The sequence below is a fragment of the Xenia sp. Carnegie-2017 genome, unplaced genomic scaffold (assembly GCF_021976095.1).
Source record: "Xenia sp. Carnegie-2017 unplaced genomic scaffold, XeniaSp_v1 HiC_scaffold_23, whole genome shotgun sequence".
In the NCBI taxonomy this organism is placed as follows: Eukaryota; Metazoa; Cnidaria; class Anthozoa; order Malacalcyonacea; family Xeniidae; genus Xenia; species Xenia sp. Carnegie-2017.
Window position 1 is genome coordinate 8,296,384 of NW_025813486.1, and position 11,982 is coordinate 8,308,365.

Genomic DNA, 11,982 nt, shown 5'->3' on the forward strand with positions numbered 1-11,982 from the left:
ATTTGACCTGAAACGAAGCTTGCCTTCTCGTCCTTGCGGTTTTTACGAGTTGATTTTCACTTTTCTAGTTTTCGTCCATAAAAAATAAACTCGTTTCATAATTGTATCGTCTAGATAGTTTTCCAAGTGTTTTTCGTTCGAATTACATTCGTAAATAGTTTTTTGTTTCGTTTATTTCGCGTTTTGCTGTTTGCTTTAAGATGTTTGTTTACATTTGACAGTAAAATTACGCGTTTTGGACCGTGGTCGATTACGGGAAAATAATGGACGGGCAAAAATGTTTCTGAGCCAATCAAAGCGCATCATTTAGCCGGAAGTGACGCTTGCCATATAATAATCATCATCAATAACCAGTAAGATGTTAAGTTTGGTAAATATTTCGAAAGTGCTTCAAAAACAATTTGAAGTAGGTTACGAATTTTTATTCATAAAACAAAATAAATAAACGTTTCCACTGATTCAATCAATCAAAGAGAATTTGCATATCAATCATGAATACATGTTAAAGGAAAAATAAAAACAATTCTCTGAAACTTTCGCATAATTGCTATTTTAGATAAGAAGTAAAAGATGTTTTTGTGTTGGCACGGGCTTATGCAAACCTTGGAGAGGCTCATGAGAACTCTTAAACAGGTGCACTGATCTGCTCTTAAGTTCTCCCAAAGGACTCTTCCGTTTGCATAAGCCCGTACAAACACAGTGAAAATCTTTTATTTCTTACTCAGTTCTATTTGTTGCAGAGTGTTTTTCATTGTACCTTATGTGAAGCAATGTCCATATCAGTCATTGGTGCTCCCTTATGACCTTGGATCAAACGGACATTGAGGCCAGTAGCAGGACTACTTATGGCTACCACATCGTCTGTACTACCACTCATAAAAACACGACCTATACAACAAATTTATTTCTAAGGTACGTCAAAATTGTCAATGTTCAGTTTGACCACTAGAGTTGAACTACAATAGGACTCGATGATTTTCATAACCAAATAATCAAATAATCTACCATCCTCAGTTATACTCAACAATCCCAAGTTATGAAAACAACCCAAGTACACATCCACAATCTCATCATATCCTCACACATTCCAATATTCTTAACCACACCAAGTTATCCCCAGCCATATAATTTTAAACTTAAAAATTCCAAGTTATTCATAAGCTCCAAAGTTATCCTTAACATGAGGAAAATAGGGGGGAGATGAAGAACCAACTATAAGGTAGATACCACACATACCACTGTATACTATACCACTTATATCACTGTCCTCTACAGTAGATATCGCATACATCACAGTATACTATAGTTAGATACTAAAGATATCACTGTATATTATAGGTGGATACCACAAATACCATTGTATACTATAGGTAAATACAACATATATCAGTGTATACTATAGTTATATACCACATATATCACTGTATACTATAGTTAGATACTAAAGATATCACTGTATATTATAGGTGGATACCACAAATACCATTGTATACTATAGGTAAATACAACATATATCAGTGTATACTATAGTTATATACCACATATATCACTGTATACTATAGGTAGATATCACATATATCACTGTATACTATAGATAGATACCACATATATCACTGTATAGTGTATACTATAGGTAGATATCACATATATCACTGTATACTATAGATAGATACCAATATGAACAAAATAGTCCAACATAAGACTTTTAAAAAAGCCATCACAATAATAAAATAGAGAAGGATTTATAATTAACGTTTCGTCTTTAACTTAAGACATCGTCAGATTATTTGAGTTGATTTATATACACGAGGTTTTAAATACAAGCATATATTACAGGGTGTTAAATTACATGTGAGGGGAGTAGGAAGTTTAGATGATGGAATTAAGTGAGAATGGCAGTATATAAAAGAATGTAAAGGGGGATTGAGTTGCCTTGGGTGTTAAGAGAGGGTTTAAGTTTGGATATAAGAAGGCTTTAGTGAATCATAAGGTCGTAATTGTCGGAGGATGAAGAGAGAATTGAGAAATCATTAAAATGGGCAGAGTGAGATGTATTTCTCGTATGAGAAAGAACTGCAGATGGTGGTGGACATAAGGAATGTTTCCCTGTTAATGGAGAGATTCCCAAGTGTTCTGATATTCTGGTGTGTAAATGACGCGTGGCTTGACCCAAATACGATGCAGAGCAGCATCAACACTTAAATGAGTCTCCCTTAAATCTGTCTCCGTTTCACTGGCCTACACTGTCTTTAGATTCGCAGTCAAATCACTCGACTCTGCAATGCTGCCTTTCCTCATATTAACGTTTGCTTTGTTTTTCGTTCTTCCAGGCGTCTCTCCTCTTTCTTTCCTTTTAAAGATAGGTTTTCCAAGTTCCTGAGATCTGGTGTTGTATACTCATTTAAGTGTCGGTGCTGCTCTGCATCGTATGTGGGTCAAACCACGCGTCATTTACACACCAGAATATCTTAACACTTGGGAATCAAATTAAATGAAGATATGATCTGAAGATAGGATAATGAAACATTCATATTTGTTTGTAAATGATGATCGTCCCGGGTAAATGACGATACTCCCGGGTTCAAACCATTTACTTTGAAACATTCATACTTGGGAATCTCTCCCTTAACAGGGAAACCTTCCTTATGTCCACCACCATCTGCAGTTCTTTCTCATATAAGAAATACATCTCACTCTGCCGATTTTAATGACTTCTCAATTCTCTCTTCCTCCTCCGACAATTATGACCTTATGATTCACGAAAGCCTTCTAATATCCAAACTTAACCCCTCTCTTAACACCCAAAGAAACTCAATCCCCCTTTACCTTCTTTAATGTACTGCCATTCTCACTTAATTCCGTCATCTAAACTTCCTACTCAACTCACATGTAATTTAACACCCTGTAATATATGATTGTATTTAAAACCTCATGTATATAAATTAACTCAAATATTCTGAAGTTGTCTTAAGTTAAAGATGAAACGTTATTAATAAATCTTTCTCTATTTTATTATTGTGATGGCTTTTTTAAAAGTCTTATAATGGATTATTATGTTCATTTTGTAAATTCGCTTTCCACCTGGCAAATCTGTTGAACTCCTGTACTGAAGCCATCTTCTTTTGTACTGCAACGGACGAATGTCATCCCTGAAATGGAGAGTCATCAATTTAAGGACGGTGAATTACGGAAGCGAGCAAATTATTTATACAAAATCAAAACCCAATTGTAGAACAGATGGCAGCGAGAATATTTAACAAGTCTACGCCAACGCAATCAAGTTAACAAATTAGCAACCGAATCTCATCCGAAAGAGGAAGATATCGTTTTCATTAAGGGTGATGAGAGAAATAGAAATATGTGGAATATCGGAAAGGTAACGATGTTGATCCGTGGAAGGGATGGAGTTGTGAGAGGAGTCAAGCTTCAGTGGGGAAAAATATCTCTTGAGAGGCCAATCCAACTGATCTATCCTTTAGAATTACAATGTGACGTCAGCAACCATCAAAAGAAGTTGCGAGTGAACGCCAAAGAATTCAGACCAAGACGACAAGCTGCTGTGGTTGCGGAGGCGATAAATCAGGAGCTAATGGAACAGGAATGAAATAAACTTCGAGACAAAGTGATATAACATGTGACTCATTCGTAGTCACATGTAGGGGAGGGTGTTGCAAATTATGTTAAAGTTGTGTTGGTTTTCAATTGTACATTGGAGTACGTCGGGTACGATGGGGAACAATGCGGACAACATGAGTGGAACGGAAGTAGAGAGAGCAGAGAACGGAACTGAGAGGGGAGAGACAAGCGAGAGAAGCGAGATACTTTTAGGAGTAGGAATAAAATTGTTTAAGAAACATAGGTTGTTATTGGGATTATTCTACGTGTTCCAAAGACATTGGGACGGATGTCAATTTTCGGAATATGCTTGCCATAGATTCATCTTGATTATAAACCTTCATATCCATAATGTAGTAGAGTGGGCTTTAAAAGAATCGTGCATGAACCTTTTGAACTCCGAGAGAAAACGATTTTTGGTCAACCCGTTTTACATTTCCTACATGACTGTAAGAGCATAATTTACTTTATATCCATTTCTCATGTTGTGTTAAACATTTGCATGCATGCATAATAACCTATGTAAAAATGAGAAATGCTCTAAATATATTGATATGTACATTACATGGTCGCGCATCGCTAATCGAATTTGAAGCCGGAAGAGCGCCATTTGGAACCGTACCACTTCACGAGGTTGACGTACAAAGTATATTAGTTTATGCTAAGAAAATTTGCCAGAAGCGTCCCTTATGATGTTTTGATAATAATGCTACTTATTGGCTTTAACAAGATTAAGTGCAGGAAGCGCTTGTATTTAAAACCTCGTGTATATAAATTAACTCAAATAATCTGAAGATGTCTTAAGTTAAAGACGAAACGTTATTAATAAATCTTTCTCTATTTTATTATTGTGATGGCTTTTTAAAAGTCTTATGTTGGACTATTATGTTCATATTGTAAATTCGCTTTCCGCCTGGCAAATCTCTGGCCACGATTCTAGATAGATACCACATATATCACCGTATACTATAAGTAGATATCAAATAAATCACTGTATACTATAGATAGATATCACATATACCACCAGATCTTACTATCAAACCGTCCACTGACTCCCAAAGTGAAGCAAAGGCGACAAGGTAGTTTTGAGCACGGCTATCCAGCGGTCAGACTTTGCAATATTGAGTGATGTTCTTGAAAAACATCCATTGCGGAAGGCGATTCGTATTGGGTCGTGGGTAAAATGATTTATTGGTAATACTCGACAAAACAGCAATGAGATAAGGCACGGGCCACTGACATCTGAAGAAGTGGAAGAGCAACACATGTCATGGATGAAAATGGTACAAGCCGGAGTGGAAGAAAACCCAAAGTCTCACACGGATCTGATTCAGTTAAATGTACGACCCGACGATGACAAGATTTTAAGATGTCACGGTCGGATACAAGGAGAGTTACCTATTTACTTGCCTGATTTACTTGCCTGATTCACCGTGAAGTTAGTGGGAGATGCACACTTGGAAACACTCCATGGAGGAGTTATACTTACGATGGCAAAGGTCCGTGAAAGGTATTGGGTTCCTCGGCTTTGTCGACTAGTCAAAAAGCAAAGGAAAATGTACAGTTTTGAGAGACTTTGTCGATAAATTTTTTCAAGCTTCAGTAAAATGTTCCTTGACGTACCAAAGAATCGAATAAAAGAATAATACCGCATGAATATCATTGTGTGTAAATCTCGCCGTGTACACCAAGAGAAATGTCCAATATATAATTAACAAACAGTGTTTTAACTGACTTATCTGTTCATTTCTCTTTGCACAAAATAAAATTTTCCCCAGAGTCTATCTTGAATTGTTGAAAACAGTCATATAGACATCTTCGTTCCTGATTTTCTTTGAAATCAATTGTTGTTAATGACTGTCAAATATCTTCCTCTTCAAATATCGACTTTCGAGATTCTCTGCTTGTGGCAATCAATGCAAAATTGATAAACATTTTTATCTAACACGCAAGAGTGGAAATTCATAACAACTACAAAATGAAAACTAATAAAACGAAAACTGTACCTCAAAAAACCATCAATTAAGATTTCTTACATTTGACGGCGAGTAACGCATCCATCCGGGAAGTCTTAAAAATCTGTTTTCTAACGTTATTGCCATAATCATTTTTGTTTTTGAGGTAAATGAGAACAAAAAATTTGCCATAGGAGAGAAAAACTACTTAGATATGCTTATTTGCTATGTTTAAGGCGAATTTACCGAGATATGTTAATACATTTCGACAATAACACACAAACAACTACATTAATTGAAGAAAACCGTATTTGAACACCATACAGACCTTTATAAGAAAAATCAATACATTTTTGACAACCGCATTGAGCTTCTTTTTTCATTAACTCTTGTTGTAGCTAAACGAAAATTAGTAATTTGTACGGCAATGTTTAATACTGTGCATTTGACACATACCTATGGCCTTGACATGGGATGTGTGCAATGTTGCGTCCAACCATTTCCTGCAAATGTTGTTGAACTCCATTAAAAGTCCCAGACATTGAAGCTATGTAGTCGTAAGACTGATACACTAACTCATCGTGACAAATAGGTAATCGTGATTTAATTGAATCAAGAATCTCTTTTGCGTGGCCTTCACCTGTTTTATTCCTTGTTTCTTTCATCTCCAGTATTCTATCATTGGGCAGGTTGTTTTCTTTAACGTAGCGCACTGCCACTACGAGGCGTCCGTATTTAAAGTATAAGGAGACGTGTCAGCCATGAGTGAGTATATTTCAGATGAAACGATATCTTTTACGATGCGATTCTTTACATCTTCAGTCAAAAGGCTAATAAACTCATTTTGTGAAATAGGTGATAGGTATTTTACTGAATAAGGTTTCATGTTCTTGTCTGACAGCCATGACTGAAGTCTAGGGTTATGCCTTGTAACAAGGTTTGTTAGTTGGATAAAGTTTCACTCGTGCTTTTCATCATGCCCTCTGAAAACTAGCTGTTGTCGTGCCAATGTTATTGTGATGTATAAAAGGATCTTTATGGCTTCTTGGTTTCGCAAATTGTTTTCTTCTTCTTGTATTCTTACTTCTCTTAACTTCTTTTCCAACATTACATCGACGTTTTTCATATTGCAGGCAAAATGTGCCAAATCACTCAAAGCAATTTTGTGGGACTCGGAAAAGAAATGCTGTTGCATCTTTCCTTTTTTATTTTTACTCACGCTTCTCATCTTATCCCATGATCGAACTCCAGTAACCCAGGCATCTGACGCTTTCTTTCTTCCTGGTCCACTCGGAAAAAGAGCACAAACAAAACAATATGCATAGTCGACCTTAATACTGCACTCTAAATGGGGATATTCTTTGTACCAAATTGATGAAAACATACGTTGTTTGTGTTGCGCAATGGTACTGTTCTCAGGGTAACGATTGAGCTTTGGTTGGTATGGGCCATTCTCAATTATTTTTTTCTTCTGAAAATCAGTCGACAGTTTTGGACGGTAGGCGGGATCAAGCAGCAGGCCAAGATCATTTTCTTCTTCCAAAACACCAATTTGCGATTTCTCAGTGCAAATAGCTTGGAGAATATCCCCACAATTGCTTTGTAAACGTATGGCCATGTTACTAATCTTCTTTACGTATTCAAGGACATGCATTACAATTTCTTGAGTAAACACTATTTCTGAGGACAACGTTTCAGTGACAGTTTTTTTGCAGTGGTTAACATTTTCAGCCAATATGTTTAATTCAGCTACGCAGGTTTCCCATGACAGGTGAGATTTCTCTCCCTCTTCTTGTTCGTTAACAGATTCTTCCTCATCAATCTAAAATAGACTAAAATTTAATTATTTTAGAAATAACATTTTAAAAAATTAATTTAATTATTTCAACGCCATACTCAGATATTACAAACCACATCCATATTTTCCTCTTCTTCTGAATCATCTTCATTTATATTTTTATCTATTTCAAATCATTCCTGGCATACATTTTGTACTTCTAATGCTACTTCAAGGTTTTCCTGCAAGGTAGCATTTTTAACAAACAGTATTTAAAGTTAGAAAAGGTTACATTGCCTGAAGATTGCTTTGGCATGAAACCAAAACTCTCCGAGTAGCAACATTTTAAGAAATGTAATTTATTAAATTATACATATATATATATATATAAAATAGACAATAGCTGTAATTTTTTAGGAGTTTCACGCAGTAGGGCGGTCTTCAGGCAACTGACAGATTATTTATTATTCACTGTGTATACAATTCGTTACGAGGAGTTAAATTAACGAAGGCATGCACTAAAAAGTTCAGAGCGTTTATTTAAATTTTCTTTTTATGTCCTTTTAGGATTAGTAGTCTTTTTTCAAAAAAAATATAGCAGGTTTTTCGGTTTTTGTTAGGAGGTGGAATTTGTTTGATGAGGTCCCTCTAGATGCTGTAGTTTTGTTTGTTTTTTATCTGTATCCACGTGTTCTTTTAAATCATATATGAACAAGTTATGTACTGTTAAGTACCGCTGTTAAGTACCGCTGTGTTATATGTCGTAAAAGACAAGCAAAAACCGAAGAGCAATATATGGCCGATATTCCTATTAAACGTCTGAAGACACATTCACCACCATTTTACCACACGTCGTGTGACTGTTTTGGTCCTTATCACGTCAAGTCTAGTGCAAACAAGAAGTCAAAGATTTACGGAGTTTTCTTCACTTGCTTAAACACCCGAAACACCCAGAAATGGCACTTACTATTCTACAATGGAATTTTTAAAAACGTTGCAACGATTTTTCTCCCTTCGTGGGCAACCCAGTCTTATAATGAGTGATAATGGTTCTCAACTCGTCGGTGCTGAATTAAAGGCAATGATTGAAGGGCGAGATCAGATAAAATTAGAAGAATATGGTGCAGAGAAGGGTATGACCTGGAAATTCACCACACCAACAGCACCTCATCACAACGGCTGCGTGGAGTCGTTAGTCAAAAGTGCAAAAAGAGCGCTGAAGTTAGCAATCGGTGAACCGCGTTCGAGTTCTATACGTGTTTGTTGGAGTCAGCAAATTCATTGAATTCACGACCCATCGGAAGACTCCCAAATGATCCCGACGACGGAGCGTATTTGGGTCCAAATGACATCCTTCTCGGTAGATCATCGTCATCAATACCACAGGGTCCGTTCTTAGAAACTAAAAACCCTCGACATAGAGTGGAATTTGTCCAGAAGATTATAGATAGTTTCTGGAAAGGTTCGTCAAGGGATGTCTTTCCGTCACTGATACCTAGAAAAAAATGGACTACGGAGAAAAGAAACGTTTGGGTAGACGATATAGTTATTGTGCAAGAAATAAATGCTGTTCGTGGAAAATGGGTCATTGGACGGATAGTGAACGTTTTTCCAGGAAAAGATGGCAGAATTCGCAATGTCAAAATCAAAATGAATTCTTCAACATACGAAAGGCCTATCACGAAGATGGTGGTACTTTTACCATCAGAGGGTTACGAGGAAAATTAAAGATTACCTTTCAAACATTTAAAGGAACACAAACTTGGTGGTGGGGGAGGGTATTTACATAGCTTCACGTAATATTACGTAACATATCTATTTGACAGATGTATTTTAGTTGATGTTATGTTTTTGGCGCAAAAGCCACATTAAGGAAAGTTTTTATGAGTGATATTATTGTTTTTCGATGTAAATTACAAAGCTCGCCACAGAAGTAAGTAAATTAAGCGTATTTCGCTTAAAGTTTGTTGTTAACTTATTATGTAATCAAGTTTAATTACAGATCAAATAAAATTACTTTGAATTATACGATTTGCGAGCTTCATGAATCTGATTGATAAAACAGTTAGTGGAAGGAAGACAGAAATGTAACACGCACAATAACAACACACACAGCTGCATTAATTAAAGCGATATTTACTTGAACACTATACAGACCTTTATAAGAAAATTCAGTACAATTCTGACAATCGCATTCACTCTTTTTTTTCATCAACTCTTGTCATAGTAAAATGGATACATTCTTTATCTTTAAATCGTCCACCATTTTCAATAACTTTATCACATTGCTCCTGTCATCCTCAACACTCCAAGAACGAAGAACGGTTAGAAGTTTTTGATGCCTGTTGAAAACAAGCCATTCCTAAGGTTTTAGAGTTCGCTACTCCAGCGAAGTTCATATATGCCATTTTAACATGTACTTCGTTGTTGCCTATGATTTTTTATCGTATGTAATGGAAGCTAGATACATGCTTTCATATCAACAAACATTGGCTTATCTAACAGACAGTCTAACATATTAATGAGAACTGTCTGCAATGAAAAGATCTAACATTAATCTAACATAAAACGACATTGAGCGTAGCAGACATTGACAAATTTGATTTTTTGACCATTTTAAAAGAAAACTAATAAAAAATTTTCAATGAACATTTGTAGTGTATTTTTGGAAAAAATGTTAATATTGATGTAATATTGCAGATATTGTAAGTTTTTTTTATTTGAGAATTCAAATTTTGAAGCAAGAAATTTGAGCTAGTTCCAATCTTTATAAGCATGGCCCAAAACGTTTTTCTACAACAGTAAATCAAAAGACGTTATTTTACCCACAGAGAAGCGGTTAAAATCTGGCTTCATGCAGGTTCAAGCATGTTTATCCAAAAGTAACCCTTCCAGTTACATATTTAATTTAATGGTGCTAATGCACAATAGAGAAACTTGCTACACCGCCGATATCAACATCAATATTAACGATAACAGTGTAAGAAACACGTACATTTCTTATGGAGATGCCTCTGGCAACTACGTTGTCAATCTGCGCGGACACATAAATCTCAATTAAAAGCATGGATTTATATAAACAGAATCCATATACACCAGCAAAAATTTCCCATAATTACTACAATTTGACATCACAATTTAATTAGAAAAACACCTACGTCAAGTGTCATAGCCAAACAACAATTTCTGTTCCACTTTCTCCATTTTGTCCTATTGTATCTACTGTATGTGCAAATTTATTTTCAACTCTCAATTTTTAATTGTTTTCTCAGGCATTGCAATTCTATTGAATGATGTCGTGTGTACAAATTATGGTATTTGCAACTTTTTTGAAACACCCCGTATATTACTTTGAATTCTGATCTCAAATTATGGTTGAATATGGACATGACATCAGATAATACGTTATGATTTTATAAAGCAGTATATTATTGCAATTAACGAATATTATATTATCGAATACGTTATGATTTTATAAAGCAGTATATTATTGCAATTAACGAATATTATATTATATTATATTATATTATCGAATATTATTGCAAATAACAAGAGTTATAGTCATGTATGACAAAATTTAGGTTTAATATGTCTCATGCATGCATTGATTATAAAAGACTATATGAACGAGGCATGTAAATTTGATATTCATTATGTATAAAGCTCATACTAAACGCACCGTGGTTAGTCATGCAAGCCCACAATAAATAAAAAATGTACTCGTTTACAATGTTTTCAAGCCATTTATATCATATCACTAAAACGAAGAAACATGAATAGATTAAATTATGCTTCTTGTTTTATAATAACTGGATTATTTGTCGAGTTATTTCATTGCAAGCACAAACCTATGCACTCGAAATTCATAAATGATTATCAACCTCATGAGGTTGTCCGAAAAGAGCCCAAATGTTGCTAGTGAACGGCAGAAATTTGTTCTTCAGACATAAGTTTTATCGTAGGATTAAATGGTTTGTGGTAGCTTGAACACGAGATCATTAATTATAATCTGATCTACATTACGTCATTACAAACTTCATGTTAATTGTATTAAATGTTTTAGATGAAATTGCCTTTGCGTTCGTTCCAAACTACGCAGTAGTTTTATGTGTTAGCGATATACAATGGTTAAAATATTTCCGAGTATATTAGAGAGTATACAAACACACCACCGGAAATCATTTTGAACGTCACATTTACAGCCCAGACGCAAAAGAAGAGATTCGTCTTTTCGTTATACATGATTGAAAAAACAAGAAAGAAATTTAGACTTACGGGAGTAAAGTTAGAAAACAGGAATCGATGACTAAATACACAGAAAAGGTAAACATATCGATCGAAGACGACAAAGACAAAGCAACGTAAATTGTACACAGCGGTGGTCTAAACTCAAAATACAAGGTGTATGAAAATGGAAGACCTTTAGAAATTGACGTATTGTGATAATTTTAATTACTATATGTTAAGCCCACGGATGCATAAAGTATTGTCAGCTACATGCATATATTACATACATATCTTATTACAGACGCAAAAGCTTTTCTGCTCCCAGAGTCGTAGTAAATAAAAATAATATCTAACAGCGAAATCTGCAAAATAATACATTCTTGGGCTTAGGTTAGCATAGTGATCAGG

The 11,982-nt window shown here is 35.2% G+C and overlaps 1 long non-coding RNA gene across 1 annotated transcript; it reads right to left on the reverse strand.

Annotated features, from left to right (window-relative positions):
- Positions 1-7,787: 7,787 nt before the first annotated feature.
- On the reverse strand, positions 7,788-8,873 carry LOC124447990. The gene is made up of 2 exons (XR_006948901.1): positions 8,315-8,873; positions 7,788-8,233 (listed from the first exon to the last, which is right to left on the reverse strand). It is a non-coding gene; the product is annotated as an uncharacterized LOC124447990 (long non-coding RNA).
- Positions 8,874-11,982: the final 3,109 nt, after the last annotated feature.